The sequence below is a fragment of the Syngnathoides biaculeatus genome, chromosome 9 (assembly GCF_019802595.1).
Source record: "Syngnathoides biaculeatus isolate LvHL_M chromosome 9, ASM1980259v1, whole genome shotgun sequence".
Classification (NCBI taxonomy): Eukaryota; Metazoa; Chordata; class Actinopteri; order Syngnathiformes; family Syngnathidae; genus Syngnathoides; species Syngnathoides biaculeatus.
In genome coordinates this window covers 24,419,798-24,446,512 of record NC_084648.1, presented here as the reverse complement: position 1 = coordinate 24,446,512, position 26,715 = coordinate 24,419,798, and the positions used below count along the sequence as shown (strand labels likewise).

Sequence of the window (26,715 nt, the reverse complement as noted above, 5' to 3'; positions counted from 1 at the left end):
GAGTACAATAAATCTCTGAAAGGTTTAGATATTAATTTTGGGTAATAAATCAATGGAATGCTTACTTACTTATGCAAAGAAGACCTTTCCATGTCTGCTGACTGTAACTGTTGAACTGAATTCAGAATCAGAATCACCTTGATTGACCAAGTGTGTAAAAACACACAAGGACTTTTTTCCGGGAGTCAGTGCTGCCCCGGTACGATGTTCAGAACAAAGAACAACAATGCAAAAAGAACAAAGAACAACAGGCATTTCTGTTTCTAGGAACTATTCATTTCAAGACTCGTACAAGATGTAAAATCTTGTTCATTTAGAACAGGTAAGAGATAAGTGTTTTAACGTCCCACATTGTGTTAAGCTTGTACATAGTGCCTTTACCCATTCGCAAAAATCGTGTGATAGTCCACAAAAGATATTACTAATACGAATACTGATCGGACCAGCAGGATGTGAGTGAGTGTCCCAATAATGGCACAAGGCAGAAAATAGTAGGTTTGCTGATCAAGAATTTAATGACTTAGTAGCCAGAGGGGAAAAAACTGTTCGAATGCCTGCTAGTTTTGACTTGCATTGATCTGTCGCGTTTTCTTGATGGAAAGAGCTGGAAGAGCTGGTGACCAGAATGTAGAGGGTCCAAAAGGATTCTGCCTGCTCTGGACCGAGTTCCCGTTCCAGTCTTTAGGGGTGTCCCCGTGTTGATAGTGCACGCTGATGAGCTGCTGTACCCCAGCCTCACCTGCTGTGTCCTGCCTCTCAGGAAGTTGTAGATCCACCGCAAGATGGCAGGTGAGACGCTGAGGTGGAGAAGTTTGGAGAGGAGTTCAGGGATGATAGTGTTAAACGCAGAGCTGAAGTTCATGAACAGGATCCTCCTATGGGACCCTCGCTGTCAAGATTTTCAAGGATGAAGTATGGCTCCATGTTGCTTCATCTGCAGACCTGTTAGCTCGATAGGCAAACTGCAGTGGGTCCAGCTCGGGTTCTGTGACGCTCTCGAGGTGGTCCAGCATAAGGTGTTCAATGGATTTTATGACCGCAGATGTCAAGACAACGGGCCTGTAGTCATTAAGACCCAAGACTGCTTTTTTGGGGACCATTATAATGGTGGAAAATTTGAAGCCGGTTGGTACTTCGCACAGTTTTAGAGACCTGTTGAAGATCTTAGGAGGAGCAAGTTGGTCTGCGCAGACTTTGAGGCAGGATGGGGACACAAGGATGGGCCCAGTGCTTTGTTGATCTTTTGTTGTTTGAAGATCTGTCTAACAACCCAATCATGAATGTTAAACGGTGGAGTGGAATTTGGTCAAGCTTGTGGTGCAGCTTGGTGGGTGCGTGGTGTGCAAGTGTCTATTACGCATCTGCATTAAAAGCTATTTAGGTTGTTGAATAGCATGCTCTTTTTTTCGACTGGTGGGGGTAACTTCTTCTTCTTTTCCTTTGGGCTTTTCCCGTGAAGGGTCGCCACAGCGTGTCATCTTTTTCCATCTCAATATATCTCCTGCATCTTCCTCTGGAACACCAACTGCCTTGTTGTCGACCCTCACAACATCTACCAACCTTCTCCATGGACTTTTGCTTGGCAGCTCCATCCCCAGCGCCCTTCTATGAATGTACTCACTCTCTCGCCCCTGGACACGTCGAAACAATGGAAGTCTGCTCTCTCAATCCTTGTCTGCTAAACATCCAACTGTCCCTTTAATGACCTCGTTTCTAATCCTATCCAACCTGCTCTATCCTAGAGAGAACCTCAACATCCTCATTTCCGCAACCTCCAGTTCTGCTTTCTGTTGTCTCTTCAGTGCCACCGTCTCTAAGCCGTACATCATGGCCGGCCTCACCGCTGTATTATAAACTTTGCTCTTCATCCTAGCAAAGACTCTTCTGTCACAAAACACACCAGATACTTTCCGCCAGCTTTTCCACCCTGCTTGGACACGTTTCTTCACTTCCTTACCACACTCTCCATTGGTCTGGATTGTTGACCCCAAGTATTTAAAATCATCCACCCTCGCTATCTCTTCTCTGTGGAGCCTCACTCTTCCCTCTCCACCCCTCTCATTTACGCAAATACATTTTATTTTACTTCGACTAATCTTCATTGTACTTCGTGTTTGAGGTCGACCACCCTCGCTATCTCTTCTCCCTGAAACCTCGCTCTTTCCCCCTCCTCTCATCTCATTCACACACATATATTCTGTTTTATTTCGGCGAATCTTCATTCCTCTCCTTTCCAGTGCATCCATCTTTCTAATTGTTCCTCCACCTGCTCCCAGCTTTCACCGCAGATCACTATATCATCTGCGAACATCATGGTCCAAGGGGAATCCAGTCTAACCTCATCTGTCAGCCTATCCATTACTACCGCAAACAGGAAGGGGCTCAGGGCAGATCCCTGATGCAGTCCCACCTCCACCTTAAATTCTTCTGACACACTTATGGGATATCTCATCGGTGTTCTGCTGTCCTCATACATGTCCTGGACTATTCCAACATATTTCTCCACCACACCAGACTTGCGCATGCAGTACCACAGTTCCTCTCTTGGTACTCTGTCACAGGCTTTCTCTAGATCCACAAAGACAAAATGTAGCTCATTCTGACATTCTCTGTACTTTTCCACTCGCATCCTCAAGACAAATAATGGATCTGTGGTACTCTTTCTTGGCATGAAACCATATTGTTGCTCGCAGACACTTACTTCTGTCCCGAATCTTGCCTCCACGACTCTTTCCCATAACTTCATTGTGTGACTCATCAACTTTATTCCTCTATAATTTTGACAGCTCTGAAAATCACTTTTGTTCTTAAAAATGGGAATTAGCACAATTTTCCTCAATTCATCAGGCATCTTCTCGCCCGCTAGTATTCTGTTGAATAACTTGTTCAAAAACTCCACAGCCATCCCTCCAAATTGCTTCCATAACTCCACAGGTATGTCATCAGGACCAACTAACTTTCCATTTTTTATCCTTTGTAGTGTCTTTCTAACTTCCCCCTTGCTAATCATTCCCACTTGCTAGTCCTTCACACTTGCCTCTTGAACTCTTCCTTCTCTCTCATTTTCTTCATTCATCAACTTCTCAAAGTATTCGTTCCATCTATTTGGCATACTACTGGAACCTGTCAACACATTTCCACGTCTATCCTTTATCACCCTCACCTGCTGCACATCCTTCCCATCTCTATCCCTCTTTCTAGCCAACCTGAAGAGATCCAACCTGGTGTACATGTCCTCATATGCCTCTTGTTTAGCCTTTGCCATCTCTACCTTTGTCCTACTTCGCATCTCAATGTATTTCTTTCGCCTCTCCTCAGTCCTCTTCATGTCCCACTTATTCTTCGCTTATCTCTTACATTGGATGGCTTCCTGTATTTTGGGGTTCCACCACCAAGTCTCCTTCTCCCCGTTCCTACCAGAAGACACACCAAGTACTCTCTGACTGTCTCTAATCACCTTGGCTGTACTAATCCAGTCTTCCGGGAGCTCCTGCTGTCCATCGAGAGCCTGTCTCACCTCTTTCTGAAAGGCCATACAACATTCTTCCTTTCTCCGCTTCTACCACATGGTTCTCTGCACTACCTTTGTATTCTTAATTTTCCAACCCACCACAAGAGTCATCCTACACACGACCATCCTATGGTGCTTAGCTTCACTCTCCCCTACCACTACCTTACAGTCAGGAACTTCCTTCAGTTTACGTCGTCTGCACAAAATATAATCCTCCTGCGTGCTCCTACCTCTGCTCTTGTAAGTAACTCTATGTTCCTGCCTCCGCTGGAAATAAGTGTTCACGACAGGCATTTCTATCCTTTTTGCAAAGTCCACCACCATCTGTCCCTCAAAGTTCCTTTCCTGGATGCCGAACTTACCCATCACTTCTTCATCACCCCTGTTTCCTTCACCAACATGTCAATTACAATCTCCACCAATCACACCTCTCTCTCTGTCTGGGATGGTCAGAACTACTTTATCTAGTTCCTTCCAGAATTTATCTTTCATCTCTAGGTCACATCCTACTTGTGAGACATAGCCGCTAATCATATTATACATAACACCTTCAATTTCAAATTTCAGCCTCATCACTCAATCTGATACTCTTCACCTCCAAGACATTCTTAGCCAGCTCTTTCTTTTAAATAATCCCGACTCAACCTTTCTCCTAATCATCATGTTAACTAATTCCTGAGCTTTTCCTGCCACGGTCCCAAATTTCAAAGTCCCTACACTCAGTTGTAGGCTCTGCACATTCCTTTTCTTCTTCTGACAATGAATCCAGTTTCCTCCTCTTCTTTGTCTTTGACCCACAGGAGTTGAACTTCTACCAACTCCCTGCAGGTTAGTGGTGCCGAGGGCAGGCGTTGTTAACCCGGGCCATGACCGATTCGGAATGGGATTCATTAGCTGAACGCTCATATTTGTTTGGCAGAGTTTTGATGCTTGATGCCCTTCCTGATGCAGCATTCCGCATTTATCCAGGCTTGGGACCGGCCTACAGATTACTATCTGCAGCCCTTTGGAGAACACTATAATGTGCGACATCTAGGCCGGTCCCAAGGCCGGATAAATGCAGATGGGTGTGTAGGAAGGGCATCCGTCATAAAACTGTGCCAAACATATATGAGCGTTCATCAAATGAACTCCAAAATGGATAGGTCATGGCATGGGCTACGCACGCCTGCCCCCGGCACTGTTAATCTGCGAGGTGTAGGTAGAAATTCAGATGATTGAGTTTGAAGGCAAAAAAGAGAACAAAAGTAACTTAGAGAAATGCACAGACCATACAGCTATGTGTAGGGACTTTGAATGTAAAGCTGATGAGCCACACAATGAAGTTATGGGAAAGAGTAGTAGAGTCTAGAAGCAGGCCAGAAGCAAGTATATGCGAGCAACAATATGGCTTCATACCGAGAAAGAATACCACAGATGCACGATTTACCTTGAGGATGCTCGTGGAAAAGTACAGAGAAGGTCAGAAGGAGCTACATTGTGTCTCTGTCAAAAAAGCCCATGACAGAGTACCAGGAGAGGAACTGTGGTATTGCATGCGCAGGTCCGGCGGAGAAATATGTCAGAATAGTACAGGACATGTATGAGGACAGCAGAACAGCGGTGAGATGTGCCATAGGTGTGTCAGAAGAATTTAAGGCGGACGTGGGACTGCATCAGGGATCTGGCCTGAGCCCCTTCCTGTTTGCATTAGTAATGGATAGGATGAAAGATGAAGTTAGACTGGATTCCCCTTGGACCATGATGTTCGCAGATGATATTGTGATCTGCAGTGAAAGCAGGGAGTAGGCGAAGGAACAATTTGAACGATGGAGGCACGCACTGGAAAGAGAGGAATGAAGATTAGCCGAAGTAAAACAGAATATATGTGCATGAATATGAGGGGCAGAGGAGGAAGAGTGAAGCTCCAGGGAGAAGAGATAGCGAGGGTGGATGACTTGAAATACTTGGGGTCAACAATAAAGAGCAATGGAGAGTGTGGTAAAAAAGTGAAGAAAGGGGTTCAAGCGGGGTGGAACAGTCGGTGTAAGGTGTCTGTCATAACCAGAACTCTAGTGTGGACCCAAATGCACGACTCGGTAGATAGGGAGGCCATTAAAGGAAGGTCTTTATTCGTACCAAGATCGTAAGCAAGAGAGTCAGTCAGAGAGAGCAGCAGTATCAAGAGCGTCAAACTTATGGGGTTGGTCGGAGGAGGGGCGGAGGTCGGTACACAGGGAAATTAAGGAGGCTTTGATGACAATGATCTGGCAAAGCCAGACCATCCGCTGGGTCCTATATATACGCTAGAGTAAATTATCCCGGATGTGGCGCAGGTGCACCGCCAGAGCTGGGACCGGTAGGACCATGACTGTACCCCCACTATCAATGACCAGCTCCAGACGGCCCAGGAGCCTCAGGATGGGATGCGTGGAAGTCTCTGGTATGTCTAGTTTGCACAATAAAACGGGACGGGATTCTTCTGGGCCATATGCCTCCTACTCCACCAGGTATTATACAGGTACCCCCCTTCCTCTACGACGGGATGATAGAAGCCGACGTAATGAGTACACCGGACCTCCATCGATCATGCGGGGGGGGGGGGGGGGGGGCTTGACTGGAGGGACTAATGGCAATGGACGAGCCGGCAGAACCCGGCTCACATGGAACGTGGGATGAACCCTCATCGATCCGGGAAGCTTTAAGGAAACAGGGACAGGTTTAACAATCTTGGTGATAGGGAAGGGACCCACGGACCTGGGAGCGAGCTTGCGTGACTCCGTCCGCAGCGGAAGATCCTATGTGGACAGCCATACGCGTTGTCCCACTTTGAACGCTGGTGCCCTTCTTCTCTTGAGATCACCCATGGTCTTGTAGGAGTTGCCCATGCGTAGTACCGTCTTCCTGGCTAGTTCCCAGGTCCGCTTGCAGCATCTCACCACTGACAATGCATATGGCACCGCGGAGTCGGCAGCCACAGATGGAAACAGAGAGGGGGGGTATCCATGAACAATGTGGAACGGAGCCATACTTGTGGAAGTGGAAGACAGTGAATTGTGGGCATATGCCGGACAGCATAGACCGGTCTCCAGATCCTGGTTTATTCTTTCCGTTTGACCATTGGACTCCGGGTGATGGCCTGAAGTAAGGGTTACTTTTGCCCCGAGGAGGGTGCAGAACTCCTTCCAGAACCGAGACACGAATTATGGTCCTCTGTCTGACACTACATCCACTGGCAGACCATGATAGCAGACGATTTTGTCTAGCAGTAGCTGCGCAATCTACTTGGTGGAGGGAATCTTAGGAACTGGTACAAAGTGGACCATCTTGGAAAACCGATCGATGACTGAGAGTGCCACTGTGTTCAGTAGACCTGTAAAGAAGTGGAGAGAAATGTCTGACCAAGGGCGAGAGGGAATTGGTAGCGCCCGGAGCTCACCCATTGGTCACAGGCGAGAGGTCTTATTGGCCATACAGATCGGGCACGCGTTGACATACTCCCTCACGTTACTTCCCAGGTTTGGCCACCAAAACTGTAGTTCAACAACCTTGCGAATCTGTCCCTTGGCCAAGATGAATCCCAGGAATGTGACGGAAGGTTGGTGAAACTCGCACTTTTCCATCTTGACCTATAGGTGATGTTGTAGTAGCTGCTGCAGCACCTCCCTGACGTGCTCGATGTGGGAAGATCAAAATGTCGTCGTGGTAAACGAACACATTCTTGTTCAGTCTCTCCCGTAGCACATCATTAATAAAATTCGGAAAATCCGCTGGCGCATTAGTCAGACCAAACGGCATCAGCAGGTACTCGTGGTGGCCTGTTGGTGTATTAAAGGCCGTCTTCCACTCGTCCCCTTCTCTGATGCGTACAAGATGGTTCGCATTTCGTAGATCCAACTTGGTGAAGATCCAGGCCCCTTGTAGCAACTTGAATGCAGTGGCGATCAGGGTAAGAGGGTACCTGTTCTTGATGGTGATGTCGTTAAGTCCCCGATAATCAATACAGGGCCGTAGTGAGGTGTCCTTCTTCTTGACGAAGAAGAATACTGCCCAGCCGGTGACGATGATGGTTGGATGAGTCCTGCCGCCAGCGACTCCTCCATGTACTCTTTCATGGCTTGGTGTTCTGGTCCTGTTAATGAAAAGAGCCTCCATTGAGGGGGTGAGGTGCCGGGGATTAACTCGATAGCACAATCTCTCGGGCAATGAGGTGGAAGGGAATGGCTTTTGCCTCTGAAAATACTTCCTTAAGATCCCAATAACAAGACAGAACTGCTGATAGTTCCGTCACGGACTTCGACTCCTGTAAATCGACTGGTGCGATCTGTAAATTCCTTTCTTTTAGAGCCCCGAGACATGCCTTACTGCATTCATCACCCCATGCCCTGATTTGACCGGTGGTCCAGTCAATGTGTAGGTTGTGTCTTTTAAGCCAGGTACTGCCCAGGATGACATCGTTGCTCCACGAGTTAAATACATTGAAACTTATTTGTGAGCGTCCGGAAATGTCATCCTCAGAGATTGCGTCTGAAAGGTCACTGCACTCAAGGCCTCGACTACCCATGGATTAATGAGATTGGCGTCCGATCCCGAGTCAATAAAGACTGTAGTGGAACAAGTACGACCCCCTGTGCTCAAGGTGACTTGAAGCACCGCTTGATTCGATCCCGCCGCAGTGTAATTCACACTCACCGGAGTCGTAATCTTGAGAGTGGAGCACTTGGTTCTGACTGGACAGTTAGCTATTCAGTGGCCCAGCTGTCCACAGAAGAAGCATCGGCCCTCTCGGCAGAAGGGGAACCGGTGGGGCGGACGTGCCCTGCTCTCCTTCTAGTACCGCGTCCGCTTGTCCCTGGATTGCGAGCCTCTGATCGATCTTGAGAGATAGGGCGATAAGCGACTCCAGGGACATAGGCAATTCCACTGCAATGAGGTGACTGCGGCTCTACGGTGCCTTGGAAAAAGCAATCGAGAAGCGCCTCCGCATTCCATTGACTCTCAGCTGCTCTGATGCGAAACTCAATAGCGTAATCTGCCACACGACGCTGCCCCCGTCGAAGTGTAATCAGCGTAGCCACTGCTTCATGTTCCGGCGAGGCATACTGGAAGACTTGCATCATGACGCATACAAAGGAGGTCCAGAAGTTGCACATTTTGGAGTTACGACTCCACTCAGCTGTAGCCCACGCCTCCGCTCTCCCCGTCAAGTGGGATATTGCGAAGGCAATTCCTGCGCGGTCCGTCAGGAAGGCGGAAGCCTGGAGCTCGAAGTGGAGATCGCAGTGAGCGAGGAAGGGTTTGACGTTCCCCGTGTCTCCAGAAAAGCGTTCAGGCCGGAAGAGAGGTGTGTTCCCGAACCGCTGAAACTCCCCCACTGGTGGGGTACCTGGAGCGACCTGGACTGAGGTAGGAACTGTGGCGGGGGCCATCGATGTGACGTTAGCGGTGCTAGTCTGTGATGCTAGCCATGGCTCTAATCAAGCACAGTTCTTGAGAAGTATCTGGTTGGTAACCTGAAGAGCAGTCTCCTGCTCGGCCAGGCGTCTGCCCAGGATTTGTAGAGAGCAGAGGATGGCTTCTGAGTTGGCTGGGTCCATGTTGTGGCCAAATCGTACTGTTATAACTAGAACTCTAGTGTGGACCCAACTGCACGACTCGGTAGACAGGGAGGCAGTTAAAGGCAGGTCTTTATTCGTTCCAAGGTCGTAAGCCGGAGAGTTAGTCAGAGAGAGCAGAAGTATCAAGATCGTCAAGCTTATGGGGTTGGTCGGAGTACAGGCGGTGGTCGGTACACAGGGATTCAGGATCAGGAACAAGGAAGTGCGGGAACGAGGCATGGATGACAATGATCTCGCAAAGCCAGACTGTCCGCTGGGTCCTATATATGCTAGGGAAAATTATAATTTTCCCCGATGAGGCACAGGTGTGCAGGGGACCTGCACTGCCAGGGCTGGGACCGACAGGACCATGACAGTGTCTGGTGTTCTATGTGACAGAAGAGTCTCCCATAGGATGAAGGGCAAAGTCTATAAAACAGTGGTGAGGCTGGCCATGATGTACGGACTACAGACGGTGGCACTGAAGAAACAACAAGAAGCAGAACTTGAGGTAGCAGAAATGAAGATGAAGCACAGGGCAGCAGAATGTCCAAAGTCTTTACAGGTCTTGAGCAGAAGCTGGAGTTCATCCATTTTGTTGACTAGGGAGCATAGATTCAGTGTTCGTCGATGTCCCCTCTTTCGCAGGCAAACTTGTGTACCGGCTCGCGTCCCTCTTTGTCGTAAGGCTTTGTATAGCACGCCAAATAGTAACTCCCAAAAAAAGATTCAGCGTATTGGCGAGAGTTGACGAAAAAAAGTCCAAAGACTCTTTGATGGTTAGCAAGTCCTTTCTTGTGTAGTTGAGTCCTGTTCAGGGACGAGTCCCTGCTCCAAGTAGAGGAGTTCAAATGTCTTGGGGTTTTTGTTCACAGGTGAGGGAAGAATGGATCGGGAGATCGACAGGCGGATCTGTGCAGCGTCTGCATCAATGCAGGCTCACTATTTATCTGTTGTGGTAAAGAGCTGAGTCAAAAGGCAAAGCTCTCAAATTAACAGTTGAGCTACGTTCCTCCCATGACCTCTGGTCACGAGCTGTTGGTCATGATTGAAAGAACAAGATCCTTGATAAAAGGGAAGGGAATTAATTTTCTATGCAGAGTGTCAGGGCTCTCCCTTAGAAATTGAGTGAGAGTCAGTCCTCTCCTCTTTCCCCCTAATGGCAGCAACAGATACAAACGAATTGGCTACAATTGCACGAGTCTGATTAATCACATCCATCCATCCATCCATTTTCTGACCCACTTATCTTCACAAGGGTTGCGGGAGTGCCCTATCCCAGGTATCTTCGGGCAGGAGGCAGGCTACACCCTGGAGAGGTTGCCAGCCAATCGCAGGGTACATAGAGACAAACAACCAGTCACACTCACAATCATACCTTAAGGGCAATTTAGAGTCTCGTCTCAATGCATGTTTTTGGGATGTGGGAGGAAACCAGAATGCCCGGAGAAAACTCACAGGGAGAAGATGCAAACTCCACACAGGCGGAACTGGGATTTGAACCCCGGTCATCAGAAATGTGAGGCTAACACTTTAACCTGTTGCACCAAAATGCTGCCTGATAAATCACAGTCTGCAATTAAGATCCAACTTGCTTGAATAATAAAACAACATCCTTTTGAAAAGGAAAGTATATGAAATTATAATAACAGCATTTAAGTCGATTTCTGTGCAGTATCCTCTTTAGTATTCTAGAAATGCTAAGTAAGTCAGTGCAAGGTAAAAAGCACCATCCTCATTACTTTTGATACAAAATACAATGCAACCATCCTCAGACCCGAGCAACAATATATTATCCTTATGTGTCATTCCAAATATTTATTAAAAAAATAAGAAACCACAGTATAAACACAGACACTTTGTTGCTAAATATGTGCCTATGACATTAATGTATTCTTACCCGTTTCATATGACTTCTGTTTTCGGACCTCCCTGGACAGCTTCTCAATATTCGGCATGTCAAATATAACTTCAATCTTGACTCATGACCAAAGAATCTCATCTGTGATCCAGTATCTGGATTGAATGTAGTTTGTGTTTAAGAATCTGCTTGCACAGATATGTTGATCCAAAGATGGATAATCCTCTAAATGCGTATTTCTTCATGTTCCTGTAACTGTCAGAATTCCATTTTTCAAACAAGTTTCTTGGTTGTTGCGAGGCTTTCAATTTCATTCAATTTGTCTTTTGGCAAACTGGGATTTCTGGTGAGTGACATTTTCACTCCCAACTGGATACTCAGCTTCCGGTGTAGCATGCCTTCCCTAGTCATATCTTTCTACATTAATCTTTTTATTCGACAATTTCTCATTACAAAGTAGACATGTAGGCAAACCTTCCACGTTGGCAATGAAAGCAAATCATTTAGTCCGAGAACTCTGAAATCTCTTGTACTCCTCAGCTGTCATTCTTTTTTCCCTTTGCAATCAATGGCTCATGACATACCGACTGGTATGTTTGCAATAGCCACCTGCCACGCCAATCATAAAGAAACACGTGTTCCAAGCTATGACAGGGTTCATACTCAGTCTGACCAAAAAAATTTAAGGGCTTTTTAGGGGTATTCTTAGGGGCTGACACGAAAAATTTAGGGCTGACATGGAAAAAATTTAGGGCCGACACGAAAAATTTAGGGCGATCGTGGGAAATCAAGAGTAGGGAAAAAAGACTCACCCAATGGTGCCATCAACCGTTCTTGGTTCATCAAATGTTCCAGTACCTCAGTACCTTTGACAGTGATCACCTGTCGCCCCTTGTGGTAGTTCTCATTGAAATGACCATTGTCAATGTCTTCACATAACACTCTACAGAAAAACAGATTCTAACTACAATTGCAACTCTATATACAAATGTCTTCTACTGATGTCTGTTTTAGCACCCCTACTCTAGCTCCTTGAGCCGAGCCAGTGCCTCCTCTATTTGTTGCTGCAGAGATGCCAAAGTGGCTCTCTTGTGCTTTGCTCTGCGTCTGAGTGCATTGGCCTCGGTGATAAACCTCAGATTCCTCATTTTTTCTGCCTCTTCACACAGCCTGTCAGCCTTCTCAATAAGCGTAGATATGTCAGCCTCTATTCTGGCTTTTTTGGCTTTGAGGCAGTAGAGATGAAAAGTGGGCAGCGATGCCAAATGTAGCCAGGCACAAAGTCTTGCTTTCCCCACAGTGTTAGTTTTTAGCAATGTCACTGTCTGGGAACATGACCGCAAACACTTTCGAATTATTTTCACAACTGTAACTGTAATGGCTGCAGATCACTTTTAAAGTCCACACGATCTCTGCCTCTAACGAGTCCATCTTCGTGTATTGAACTACGTTCATAAAGCCTGACTTCTGGCTGGTTGAAGTCGATGGCTGGACAACTGTAGGTGCGCATGCACTGCTAGTACCACTGCCTGAAGTTGATGCTTCACTATCTTGATATTTTAGAAACAGATTCATACCAACGGAAGATGAGAGAGTCTTCGCCAAATCAGCGTGTCTCCTGTTTTTCCGTTGCGACTCCAGCGCTTTGACGCCCATCTTTTCAAGCTGGTAACTCTGCTTGCACAGATGGCAGTAAAACATGTGCCGATCTTTTGCATCTTGACGAACCCAGCTCCCAAACTCCTTACTTTAAACCCAACCTTCTCGGAAAAATGCACTTCCCCGTGTTACAAGTTGGATCGATGAAAGGACTACGCTACGTCGTAACGAAGACGAAGTGAAATGCCTACTCACGGAAACAAACAACGGAATATCGACAAGATGGCGAAATGTTGTCAACAACACGATGACTTCCGTTGACAATTTCCGGCTGTTTTGGACGCCAGAGTGATCGCTATTTTTTTTTTAAATAAAAGATTTTTTTTTAAGGGAGAATTTTGGCAGTAGAGGTCCTCTCTTTGATTTTTTTTAATTTAAGGCCTTTTTAGGGGCTTGACCGGTTTTCGCGGATTTTTAAGGACTTTTAGGAGCCCCTATATGCACCTTCGAAAATGTTGGGGTTTTTAGGGACTTTTAGGGCCGCGTGCGAACCCTGTCTGATACAAATCTTCGTTAACGGAAATGTTGACATGTTGCTACACACATTTTTACTGCATTGGACAACTTTGGGAGTTTTTGTTTCATGTTTCTCTTCCTACAGAAACCATAATAAAAAAACAAAGTACTGTATATTTTTCTCCCCCATCCTTTTCCACTTTGATACATTTCAGAAAAAGCTCCAGGGAGCCACTAATGCGGCGATAAAGAGCCACATGCAGCTCAGGAGCCTTGGGTTGCCAACCTCTGCCCTTTGAGGACAGCAACAGTCACCCCATTTAACCAAAAGGTGACCTGTCTTACATATTGTGTGCTTAAACAGCAAATCTTTCCCAGAGAGAGGATGTTTGTGCTTTTGAGCAAAATCCAGAGCCGTGTAGAGGTGTTTATCTGTTCTGTTCCATATATGTGCTTCAGTTTAAGCATTTCCATGTTCAATTCTTGCTGGCACCTCAAATGAACAAAGCTGAATATAACCTGACAACACTACAAACAAACAGAAAGTTCTGTCGACAACAAATCAACAAACCTGTTAATTTTTTTACTTGAATCTGTGGCACTGTAATTTTTCCTTTTGTGCTCTGCTCAGACAAAGAGAGAATGGATTAAGAGGATTGCCTGAGCAAATAAAAAGAAAGAGTCTGACAATAGTAAATCTGTTTAACATAGATTGCGTGTGCAGATGACCGTGACGAAACATGGCTCTGTGTAGGCATATTTGTGTTTTAATGTGAGTATGTGTGCGTGTGTGAGACTTACATTGGATATTTAAAATTAATGTAAAATCTCTTGCCTAATTTTTATTGGTCTCCCCTTTCACTGACAAACGTGTTTTACATAAATTGTTATTATAAAAAGGTATTCTCATGATTATTTTTTTTTAATGTTGACAATGAATCTTTTCCTTTCGGCTTGTCCTGTTAGGGGTCACCACAGCTTGTCATCTTTTTCTATCTCAGCCCATCTCGTGCATCTGCCTCTCTAACACCCACTGTCCCGTCTCCCTTCACAACATCCATCAACCTTTTCTTTGGTCTTCCTCTTGCTCTTTTGTCTGGCAGTTCCATCCTCAGCACCCTTCTACCAATACACTCACTCTCTCGCATCTGAACATGTCCAAACCATTGAAGTCTGCTCCCTCAAACCTTGTCTTCAAAACATCCAACTTTGGCTGTCCCTCTAATTAGCTCATTTCTAATCCTATCCAACCTGCTTACTGTGAGCAAGAACCTCAAAATCTTCATTTCTACCACCTCCAGTTCTGCTTCCTGTTGTCTCTGCATTGCCACCGTCTCTAATCTGTACATCATGGTCGCCCTCACCACTGTTTTATAAACTTTGCACTTCATCCTAGCAGAGACTCTTCTATGACCCAACACACCAGACACCTTCCGCCAGCTGTTCCAACCTGCTTGGACCCGTTTCTTCACTTCTTTACCACACTCAGTATTGCTCTGGATTGTTGACCGCAAGTGTTTGAGGTCATCCACCCTCGCTATCTCTTCTCCCTGTCGCCTCACTTTTCCCCCTCCACCCCTCTCATTCACACACATATGTTCTGTTTTACTTCGGCTAATTTTCATTCCTCTCCTTTCCAGTGCATTCTCTTTCTAATTGCTCCTCCATCTGCTCCCTGCCTTCACTGCATTTAACAATATCATTTGCGAACATCATGGTCCAGGGGGATTCCAGTCTAACCCCATCTGTCAGCCTATCCATCACCACAGTGAACAGAAGCGGCTCGAGGCTGATCCCTGATGCAATCCCACCTTCACCTTGAATTCTTCTGTTACGCCTTTGGCACACCTCACCACTGTTATGCTGCCCTCATACATGTCCTGTACAATTCTAACATATTTCTCTGCCACACCAGACTTCGGCATGCAGTACCACAGTTCCTCTCTTGGTACTCTAACGTAGGCTTTCTCTAGATCCACAAAGACACAATGTAGCTCCTTCTGAACATCTCTGTACTTTTCATTTAGCATCCTCAAGGCAAATAATGCATCTGTGGTACGCTTTCTAGGCATGAAACCATACTTTTGCTCACAGATCCTGACTTCTGTCCCGAGTCTACCCTCCACTAATCTTTCCCATACCTTCATTGTGTGGCTCATCAACTTTATTCCTCTATAGTTGCCACAACTCTACAAGTCACCTTAGTTCTTAAAAATGGGAACTAGCACACGTTTCCTCCATTCTTCCGGCATCTTCTCGCCCGGTAGTATTCTGTTGAATAAGTTGGTCAGAAAATCCATAGAAACCTTTCCAAATTGCTTCCATACCTCTGTATGTCATCAGGACCAACTCTCTTACCATTTTTCATCCTTTGGAGTGCCTTTCGAACTTGCGAATCATTTGCACTTCCTGTTCGTTCACACTTGCCTCTTCTGCTCTTCTTTCTCTCTCATTTTGTTCATTCATCAACTTCTCAAAGTATTCTATCTATTTCGCGCACTACTGGCACCAGTCAACCAATTTCCATCTCTATCCTTAATCACCCTTACCAGCTGCGCATCCTTCCCATCTCTATCCCTCTGTCTGGCCAACCCATAGAGATCCTTTTCTCCTTCTTTCACGTCCAACCTGGTGTCCATGTCGTCATATGCCTCTTGTTTAGCCTTTTCCACCTCTACCTTTTCCCTATTTCGCATCTTAATGTATTCCTTTCGCCTCTCCTCAGTCCTCTCACTGTCCCACTACTTCAACAATCTTTCCTTGTATGACTTCCAATGGTGACACTAAATATTGACTTTATTTAAAATCTCATAATACAACAAATGTTATTTTATCTGGAATGGACTTCCTGTCATGGTAGTAAACCTTATATGAATGTGTTGGTGATGTGATGAAGTTATGTCAGTTCGACTTCCTTTTATCAAGAGGAAACGAGTAGTTGGTTTATTCATAAGATGGTGAGAAAAGAGAAAGGTCTTAATCCTTAAATAATACTGTATATGGACCCTGTGTTCCTCTTTCAACCACTTTGAATTATGACCTGTCTATCAAAATGACCCATTACTTCCACTCATAATTGATTGTCCCCTTATTGGCCATATGTCACAAGTTGTCAAATAACTCAACAGCTTAATGCTTAACCAATTTAAGTTTATCACACACAGACTGATCTCAACTGTTGCTTAGCCAGAGACAAAAATCAACTACCTTGAACAAATCCTGACTCATGAGTGAATAAATAAATTAACAAGAATGTGGAAAGCAACTTAAAATTATGAAAATTGTACTGAAGTTTTTTTTTTCATCTCCAACGTTAACTCTTTGGTACAGTAATCCCTCTCTACTTAGCACTTCACCGATTGCGGCTTCAGTGTATTGTGGGTCCCGCCTCAAAGGAAAAAAACAAAGACTGATCGGCTTACAGCATATACTCGATTACTTTTAGAAGGGGGGGGCCAGATCGGCTCTTGTCGCAGCCAAAACCACTTTAAGAACGTTTAATAAAGAAGTGAAATGTCTGATGATGAACCTGCAGCTGCAATCATGTATTCACACCCTCGAGGATGAGTTTTTTTGCCAAGCAAAGGTTGGTTTGAAAAATTTCAAAATTGTGTGACAATATGGTACAAGCTGTCAAGTTAAGCAATTGTGTTGACGGGGTTATGTCCTTGTACAGTGTGTTGGATTAAATGGATGAATTGTACATATAGTTATCTCATATTTGCTCTCTTGTTTTGCTTTTAATGCTCTTTTGGTATGCTTAATATGTGTACATTGACTTGCGTTTGCTTATGGTTGCTTTGCTTATCGACTCACGGTTGTTTTATTGATCACATTTGCTGCATTTGTTATGTTTCAGACCATCCAAAGGAAATAAAAAAAAGTGATTCATGGGGCTATGGCCAGAACGGGCCGTAGACGGTGGGAGCAAAAGTTCCTCTTGTCGAGGAGGGGGCGCCACCCCATCAAAACAGAAGTGATGTGAAAGGGCCGCACTGGAAGTGACGTCACATTCGGTGCTACACGAGAACATGAGTTTGCTTTGTTTGTGAATTTCTGTACAGCAATAAAAATGTCATTTTATTGTTATTGTTTAACTAGACTTTTTTTTACTGTTGTAATTTTTGGTGCAATTATGCAAAGTATAAATGCTGTACTGTTGATTAAATATTTGGGTACCTACAAGGCGGTTCCAGCAGAAGTCTCGAAGTGATGAATGGTAACTATACAGTAATATAAAACAGTAAGTGTTTAATCGTTTATATTTATATTACTAATTTATAATACTGTACATATTTATAAAGTTTTATAATTAAAAATTTACCGTAATAGCTGTTTTTGTCTCAAATATGCAAAGTACAAATACTGTTTACATATTTTTAAACATTCTGGTACCCACATAAACATACAACACCCGCTACTTTGCGGTTTTTCCACTTTTTGAGGGTGGTTCTGGTTCCAATTAACTGCGAAAAATGAGTGATCATTCTACATTACTCTCACTTGCGAGTTTGAAATCAGATCATCTTGCTGACACTCATATTCAAACATTTATACAAACCATTTCTTTAACTGGTGTGACCTGGCAGAGGTCTGTGCTCTCCACACCAAATTTTACAGGTTTTCTCCTTATATAAGAATATTGAAATTAAACACAGTTGGGTTTCTCTTCCTGACTACCACAATGCACTAGAAAATCTCACTGGTCTGTGGTCAATGTGATCATGTTTCATGAGGTACTCTTTCACTAAATATATATCCATACTCCTTCACACTGTATGTATGTTAGTGTTACAGTGTTTGTTACAATCGCAAATGATTAGTTAAGAAGAATATTTGTACTGCATGAAATTAAGTGAATTAGTTTATGATTCCTTCTTTTTGCTTGGCCGCTGCCCGCCAATGTGAGGCGAGCGAGATGCCTAAGAGTAGGAAAGGAACAGTTGAAGCATTGTGTCACTCACTTCTTATTCAGCAAATGACCAATGAGTCCCCTCCTTATTGTTGTGGAGGGGTTTGTGTAACCCGATGATTTTAGGAGCTAAGTTGTCTGAGGCTTCACAACCCTGGTAGGGTCACTCATGGGAAAAATGTCCTAGGAGAGGGACCAGACAAAGTACGACTACATAATCCCTATAACGAATACAAATATTGCATTTCGCTTGCCCGGACGTGGGTCACTAGGGCCCCCCCTCTGGAGCCAGGCCTGGAGGTGGGGCTCGAGGGCAAATGCCTGTAGCTGGGCCTGCACCCGATGGGCTAGGCTGGGCACAGCTCGAAACGGTAACATGGGTCCCATTTCCCACGGGCTCACCACCTGTAGGCATTGGGTGCAACGTGAGCTGGGTGGTAGCCGAAGGTGGGGACCTTGGCTATCTGATCCTTGGCTACAAAAAAAGCCCTAGGGATATGAAATGCCACCTCTGTGACAAGGAAGGAGCCAAAGATATAGCCAGACACGTCTCCACACATCGGTTTGGCTCTGGTACCTGTCCTTTTGAGATGCATTGGACTCTGCTCCACTCTGGAGTTGCCCAGTTTGAGAGGGTACTAGCAGGTGTGGGTATACTTATTAACCCCAGGCTCAGTGCCTGTACGTTGGGTTTAATGTTGAATATTTGGATGGTTCTTTGGGCGGAATGATGCGGAGTCTCACTACTCGAAGGCCTACGCGCAACATATGTGCGAAAACAAAGGCCTGAAATTTTCATCGTAGGTTTTTCCCAATAACACCATCCTTACTGTGAAGCATGGGGGTGGTAGCATTATGCTCTCGGGGTGTTTTTCTGCACATGGGACAGGATGATTGCACTGTATTCAAGGAGAAATTCAGTGTTTTGCATGAACAGTGTATCCAATAGGTCAAGTAATATGTACCCTATTTTGACACCGCCTGAAACCTCAGCTTGCGGCCGCCACTGGAGTTCGCTCATCAGCCTCCGCGTCATTCCCGTCCAAAAACCATCCCCGGCTGCCGGCCCGGAGCTCTCGGGGGCCTTTGTTTTCGCACTTATGTTGCGCGTAGGCCTTCGAGTAGTGAGACTCCGCATCATTCCGCCCGAAGAACCATCCGAATATTCAACATTAATTACAGCCACAGGTTCAAATCTGTATGGAAGTATTCCTCCGTCTTCCCGATCAATCGATACTGCTATTTCTTCATCAGATGCGGATAAATCTGAGAAATCAGCGCTGGGCATAATGGTGTCCCATGTAATCCGGCGTTTGGAACGGTACGGTACATGTCACGTACGCCTACATAGGTCATGTGACTCGCAAAAATGGCAGCGCCCCTGAAAATTCGTAATTGTCGATAAAAATCTTCTCAAAACACCATTAAATGAGAGCGGATTTAACATCACATTGTAAAAATAGGGTACATATTACATAACCTATTAGATACAGTCTTAATGAAAGCACTGGGTTTCCCCTTTAAGGAGAGGATGACCGCGGCCTAGTATTGTGAGATTTTGCGACTTTTTGGGACTGGTTTCCACCCAATTGCAGGGCACATAGAGACAAACAGCCGCACTCACAATCACACTTAGGGGCAATTTAGAGTGTCCAATCAATGCATGTTTTTGGGATTTGGGAGGAAACCAGATTGCCTGAAGAAAACCCATGCAGGCACGGGGAGAACATGCAAACTCCACACAGACGGGTCTGGGATTAAACCCGGGACCTCAGACTGTGAGGCCAATGCTTTCCCGCTGAACCACCGTGCCGCCTAGTCACTTCAATGTCTATACGGGAAAAAATAATGGGCCCAGAGCGTATCATTCATGCGCAAAGTTGCAGAAGTCTCACTTGGCACCCCTTTGGTACATTGCCTGCTACGTGATTTACAGTTGTCACACTAGGACAGTCTCCATTGAGAAGACGCTGTGGCACTTGTTATGGGAGACGAACAACAGAGATTTTCGTATTTTTACGATGCCCCTTCTGACTTGGAAGCTCTTTTCGCAGAAGAGAACATCTCATAATTGACTGAAGTGACCGATCAATATTACCCTATCGTTTGTTGCCATATTTTGAGGATATGCAGATCACTTCTGACTAACAGACTCCACGACAGTATGTATGACCATATGGAGTGTACTCAGGAGGAGTCATGCGGGGCGAAGTAACTGGCTGGTGTGGGGGTAGAGAGCTCCATTCTCCTCCCACACGTGCCCAAACCGTCCGAACCACCTGACTGACTCAAAATTACTTGTTAGCTTGAAGGAATGAGAGACAGATAAATCACTCATGAGTTTGCTCACTGCGCAGTAAGTCGTTTCCCTGACAAATGAATCACACATTGTGCCTTATCGCCTCACAAATGAAGGAATCACTCAATGGAAAAGAAATCATCCATCCATAAATTATCTACCGCTTTTCCGGGTCAGGTCATGGGGGAAGTCGCTTCAGCAGGGATACCCAGCCTTCCCTTTCCCCAGCCACTTCTTCCAGCTCTTCTGGAGGGATCCCGAGGTGTTCCCAAGCCAGCCAAGAGACATAGTCTCTCCATCATGCCCTGGGTCGTCCTCACGGTCTCTTTCCAGTAGGACGTGCTCTGAACACCTCACCAGGGAGACATCCAGGAGGCATCCGAACCAGATGCCCTAGCCACCTCATCTGGCTGCTCACAATGCGGAGGAGTAGCAGCTCGACACTGAGACCCTCCGATGACCTTGCTTCTCACCCTATCTCTAAGGGAGAGCCCGAAACACCCTGTGGAGGAAACTCATTTTGGCCGCTTGTGTCCGGGATCTTGTTCTTTAGGTCACGACCCACAGCTCATGCCCATAGGTGAGGGTAGGAACGTAGATTGACTGGTAAATTGAGAGCTTCGCCTTTCGACTTCGCTCCCTCTTCACCACAACGGACCAATACAAAGTCCACATCACTGCAGATGCTGCACCAATTCGTCTGTCGATCTCCCGCTCCATTCTTCCCTCACTCATGAAGAAGACCAAGATACTTGGAAATGAGTCCGACTTATTGCCGGAAATGCGGATAAACTCTGACAGCGGTCTTACAGGGACCGAACAGCTGGTATCAGGGGATTCGGTACCCCATACTCTCGAAGAACCCCCCACAGGACTTCCCGAGGGACATAGTCGAATGCCTTCGCCAAGTCCACAAAACACATGTAGACTGGTTGGGTGAACTCCCATGCAACCTCCACTCTTCAACGGCCAGGACGAAAACCACATTGCTCCTCCTGAATCTGAGACTCGACTTCCCGACGGACCCTCCTCTCCAGTACCCCTGAGTAGACTGTACTGGGGAGGCTGAGGAGTGTGATCCCTCCTCTGGCCACCAAGTGCTCACCTTCGAGCCCCACCTCCAGGCCTGGCTCCAGAGTGGGGCCCCAGTGACCCACGTCTGGGCAAGGGAAACCAAGATCCAATTTTTGTAGTCATCATCGGGGTTTTGGAGTCGTACTTTGTCTGGTTCCTCACCTGGGACCTGTTTGCCCTACGAGGGGCATGAAACCCCAGACAACTTAGCTCCTAGGATTATCAAGACACACAAACCGCTCCACCATGATAAGGTGATGGCTCGAGGAGGGAGGAAAAAAAAAATCACTGTTTACTTAAGTCCTTCCCCTGCCTGCTTGACACTGCCTAGAACTGGCTCCTCATTGGTCATTCGCCCAAGTGGTGACATTCCTAACAAATCACTAATCAGTCCCGCCCCCACCTGTACGATGGCACCTTACTGGTCATTCGCCAAATATTCAGAAGTGAGTGACAGAACGCGTCAACAGTTCTGTCTCCATTCCCAGGCGACTCGCACGCCTCATGGCGGTGGCCAAGTAAAAAGAGATTGAATTTCATAAACTGATTCTGTTCAGTTCATTCACTAAAAAGATTTGTTCTTCTGAAAAAAAAAAAAAAAACTTTCACGAATGAAACAGTAATTCAGATTCCCTCGTCAGTGTTTTCCTTCTCCTTAGTGCTCCCTCCATTCTCCATGCCATGCTTACTTCCTCCTCCACACCCACCAGACAGCCACCTGTTCATGTCACCGCCTGCTGCACATTCCTCACCTTGATGACGTGGCAATACACCCCAAGGATACATCCTAAGTAGACCTGTCACCACAATCCTTTCAATCTGTGTGTGATTCTAAATCACATCAATATCTGATCATAACAGCTATAGTAAAAATAGAATGAATCAGTTTAAATATCAGCACAAATCAGCAGTATGATAAAATTATACTACATCTGAAGATACCCAGGAAAAAATAGTTGACCAAAAAACTGTATAGAAGCCATTTTGGGAACCGAAATCAATAGGTTGTCCTGATTCAACAGGATCTGTCTATTTCAAAGCTGTTGTAAAATCTTTGCTAGCTGATTTTCAGGAAACACTCAACTGCTCACTTCAGCCAAGCGAGTTTCCTAAAGCTTTTAAAGTAGCTTCCATTGAGCCTCTTCTTGAAAAATAAAAAATAGAAAAATACAAACGCTGGACCCTTCAATGTGAGCAAGCTCGAGACGCATCTCAAATTTCTCTTTCATTGCCAAGATTGTTGAGTTACTTTTAATAAACTCAGAAATTTCTTGAACTTTACTTAAATGTTTTTGGCAATACAGAAAAGAGATAGTAAATACCTGGAATCACTCCCATTAAAAAAGAAAGACCAAATCTGAAACCTTGGTGGACTGATAGATTCCAATCTGACCAGTTATATCAAATCAATTACTAAAACTGATGTCTACCATTTGCAGAACATTTACAGAAAGAAGGCTTGCATGTGGGAAGCAAAGCAGGACAAGCTATTCCAAGCTTTATCTCAAGTATACTTGACCATTGACTGGTCCTCTGACTCGACTCGCCAAAAGCGCATGAAACAGCTGCAATTCATTCAGAATGCTATGGCTCGGATGGTGAAAAGAACAAAGACATCAGAGCATATTACTTGAATTCTAAACTCTTTACAATGACGCACAGTCGGCTTTAGAATAGGTTTTTAAGTTTTTCTACTAGTCTATGAATCACTAAGCGGTTTACGTCCTAAATGCACGAAAGTTTTTGAATGTTTATGGAATATAAACACAGACTGGCTCTGAAATCGACAGACTGAGGTCACATCGTGGAGCACGGAATCCAAAGCAAACATGGTCAACCAGCATTTAGTTTATGATGCACAGAAATGGAATAAGCTGCCAACAGAAATCATCCCCCAGTTTTAATGTTTTCTTTACTTGCATTGTTTACTGTTTTAGGCGGCACAGTGAACAATTGGTTAGCACATCTGCCTCACAATTGCGTGGGCGTTCTCTGGGTACTCAGAATTCTTCCCACATCCCATGTGGTAGGTTGATTGAATCAGTTTATTGGCCAAATATGTTACAAGACACAAGGAATTTGTCTCTGGTAGTACGACATACATATTGAGTACGAAGAACAGAACAAACAAACTAACAAGAATGAAGGACAATGGACCTTTCTGACTGGCGATCGTCACTTCCGCCCCTCCTTAGCTAGAGTTGCCATGCCCCACAAGCTTCCAAAATGACGACTGAACATAACAGGTTTGAAATGGATCCTCTATCACGTATTCCAGATAATATTGGGGTATTTATTTTGCCATAAGCGTCGGACTTGTCGAAGAGAGTTCTTAAGAGGGGTCTCAACTATTTCTTGCAATGGTATGTACACAGAATTAAGATTTTGGTCGGAGCAGGACTCAATGTCAGAGTTACAGTGAAACGTTGGCGATCGATGCAAAAAAGTTCGACGCCTCACAAACTTCATATTGAAATCCAACAGGATAAAATTGTGAAATTGTACTGAGGGTGTAAATCAGGGTGAGTACTTTTTACCTGGAAAGATCATGAGTAATATCATTGTAGTCTTTATAAGTGAGCAGGTGTATTCCAGTTTTCTGTCTAAAAAGTCCGATGTGATACGAATAGGAAAATAGACATTTCTCTTGCATGACATCGCACATTTACGTTTTACGAACCCGACTCGTCAGCATAAAACTTTACACACTTCATGAAGCAGGTCAGTGATACACTAACAAAGTGAAAGTTGTTCTCCTGCAATGTATAAAGCACTGATAATAATGAAATCAAACTCAAAGAAGATACTTCTCCCTTACTTACCTTTGAACATACAGCCTTGGATTTGTTGTTGTCCACACACAAGTTGTACGTGCACTCTACCGCGAGTCTTAATCCATCGTAGACACTTCCTCAACTGTGTTTTAGGCTTTGGAAAATGAATCCACCAGCTCCCTTGTAACCTAGCCGGATATCTTTCATCAGAATTGCACGTTCCCCAAGCGCATCTGAGGACCATTTTGTTCGTAGCATTAACTTTTCCAACCACACGCAACCGATAACCAGCATTGCTTGTGGGAAATGACGACAAAAGGGGCGGGTCAAGCCAGGGGTGAAGACAATGCAGCTATCTAATGGGCTATTATTGTACGAGTGATTGACAGGTCGGAAAGGCCCATTAAAACAGCATCCATTGTCCATCCTCTATCACATTCTGGTTCAGGGCTGCTACTAAAAAGGACAAACTCCAACTGCATCTGACAATCAAAACTTCTGAATGGATTGTCCACACCACCCTACCCACCCTTAAAGACTTGCACACTACTCCAACTCGGACAAGAGCGGGCAGGATCCCCCCAGTCTGTCTGGTGGCTGCCAATCCACCCAAAGCAAGGAACTGGGCTGAGCAGTTCAGGAGGTCGTCTAGGATGCCAAGCACCAGGGTCCCAACGGGTTGACTCAGGCGGACGTCCACGAGGGGGGTCCCAATAGCAAAGCAGAAACCATTCAGGAGCAGGTGACAGCTGCCCACCAAGAGGTGAAGAGGCGGCGGATGCTGCTGCCGGTCAAGCACCGCCGAGGTGTGGTCGAGAGACGGCCGCTGATGCTGCTGGTCGAGCACCACAGAGAGGTGGTCGGGTGATGGCAGATGCTGCTGCTGGTCGAGCACCACTGATGCATGGTCAAGAGGTGACACAAATTGACTGGGACTAAAAATAGGGAGGGAAAAACCAAAATCGGTATCAAAGTCAGAATCCGGTAGGTGGTCATATAAGTCGAGGTCCTCCTCAAAATCAGAAAAATCCAAGTCTAAAAAAGACATATGGCAGTGAATGGGTTGGGCATGGAGGATAATTATAACATGTGGGCGGGGCAGGTGACAAGGTAGGAGACAACAAAATGAGGGAGCCCGCTCGGATAGGGGACACTTAGTCGGCAGGTTGAGTGTGCTGGAAGGTAGACCAGCAGTATGACCGGCGACACTGCGTTTTTCCTGGTGGGTGCTGTTCTGGCCAGTTCGTACTGTCACAAGCAAGCGACATGGGGTAGGACCCAAATGCAGGACTCTGAGGCAGTGACATTATTTTCGAGGGTAGTTTAATTATTGCAGAGGTCATACACAGGTGAGCAATCCAAAAAGGGAGAAGCACAAAAAACACAGTAAAAAGGTAAAGTCAAAAAATCCAGAAATGAGGTCTGATAACTATGAGGCACAACTTGAAACATGAATAAGACTTGACTAGTGGCACAGAAACGCTGTAACGAGGGAGATACTATAACAAGAAGGTTGTGTACTCACAATGCTGCAGTGTCAACCACAAAAAACTGGCAACTAACAATAAAAAAAACAAGGCTTATATGCCTGGCATTCTTAGCGTTAACAAGGCAGAGGTCAGGAGCTGCTGCCAGAGGCCGATGCGCAAAGGCCAGGCCACGCCCCGACACCTGTCAGTTGTCTGTGGATCTTTCTGACCTGTCAATCACTCGTACAATAATAGCCAATCAGATAGCCGCATTGTCTTAAACCCTGGCTCGAACCGCCCCTCTTGTCATCGTCTCCCACAAGCAATGCTGGTTATCGGTCGCATAAGGTTGGAAAAGTTAATGTTACAAACAAAATGGTCCTCAGATGCGCTTTGGGAATGTGCAATTCTGATGAAAGATATCAGACAAGGTTACAAGGGGCCTGGTTGATTCATTTTCCAAAGCCTAAAACTGAGTTGATGAAGTGTCTACGATGGATTAAGGCTCCCGAAAGAGCGTGCGTACAACTCAGTGTGGACAATAACAAACACAAGGCTGTATGCTTGAAGGTAAGTCAGGGAGAAGTATCTTCTCTGAGTTTGATTTCATTATTATCAGTGCTTTATACTTTGCAGGAGAACAACTTTCACTGTAAGTGTATCACTGACCTGCTGAATGAAGTGTGAAATATTTTATGCCAACGAGTCGGGTTAGTGATAGGTAAATTCGCCCCGTCATGCAAGAGAAATGTCTATTTGCCCATTTGTATCTCATCGGACTTTTAAAATAGAGAACTCGGTTCCATAATTAGCCAAGTCAAACGAATACACCCACTCACTTATAAAGACTACAATGATATTACTCGTGATCTTTCCAAGTAAAAGTACTCACCCTAAATTACATCCGCAGTACGATTCCACAATTTTATCCTGTTGGATTTCAATATGAAGTTTGTGAGGCGTCAAACTTTTTTGCATTGATTGCCAACTTTCGCTGTAACTCTGACATTGAGTCCTGCTCCGACCAAACTCTTAATTCCGTGTACATATCCTTGCTTGAAATAGTTGAGACTTCTCTGTAGAGCTCTCTTGGACAAGTCTGATCCATTTGGCAAAATAAATAC

The 26,715-nt window shown here is 45.3% G+C and overlaps 1 protein-coding gene and 1 long non-coding RNA gene across 12 annotated transcripts in view; one reads left to right on the top strand and one right to left on the bottom strand.

Annotated features, from left to right (window-relative positions):
• Window positions 1-17,116, top strand: part of LOC133506161 (uncharacterized) — a 41,113-nt gene extending 23,997 nt beyond the window's left edge. The window contains exons 2-3 of the long non-coding RNA XR_009796414.1: window positions 13,279-13,394; window positions 16,923-17,116. This is a non-coding gene — a long non-coding RNA (uncharacterized LOC133506161). The remainder of the gene's footprint in view (window positions 1-13,278; window positions 13,395-16,922) is intronic.
• glra3 (glycine receptor, alpha 3) overlaps window positions 1-26,715 on the bottom strand; it is a 135,627-nt gene that overhangs the window by 77,588 nt on the left and 31,324 nt on the right. The window lies entirely within an intron of this gene.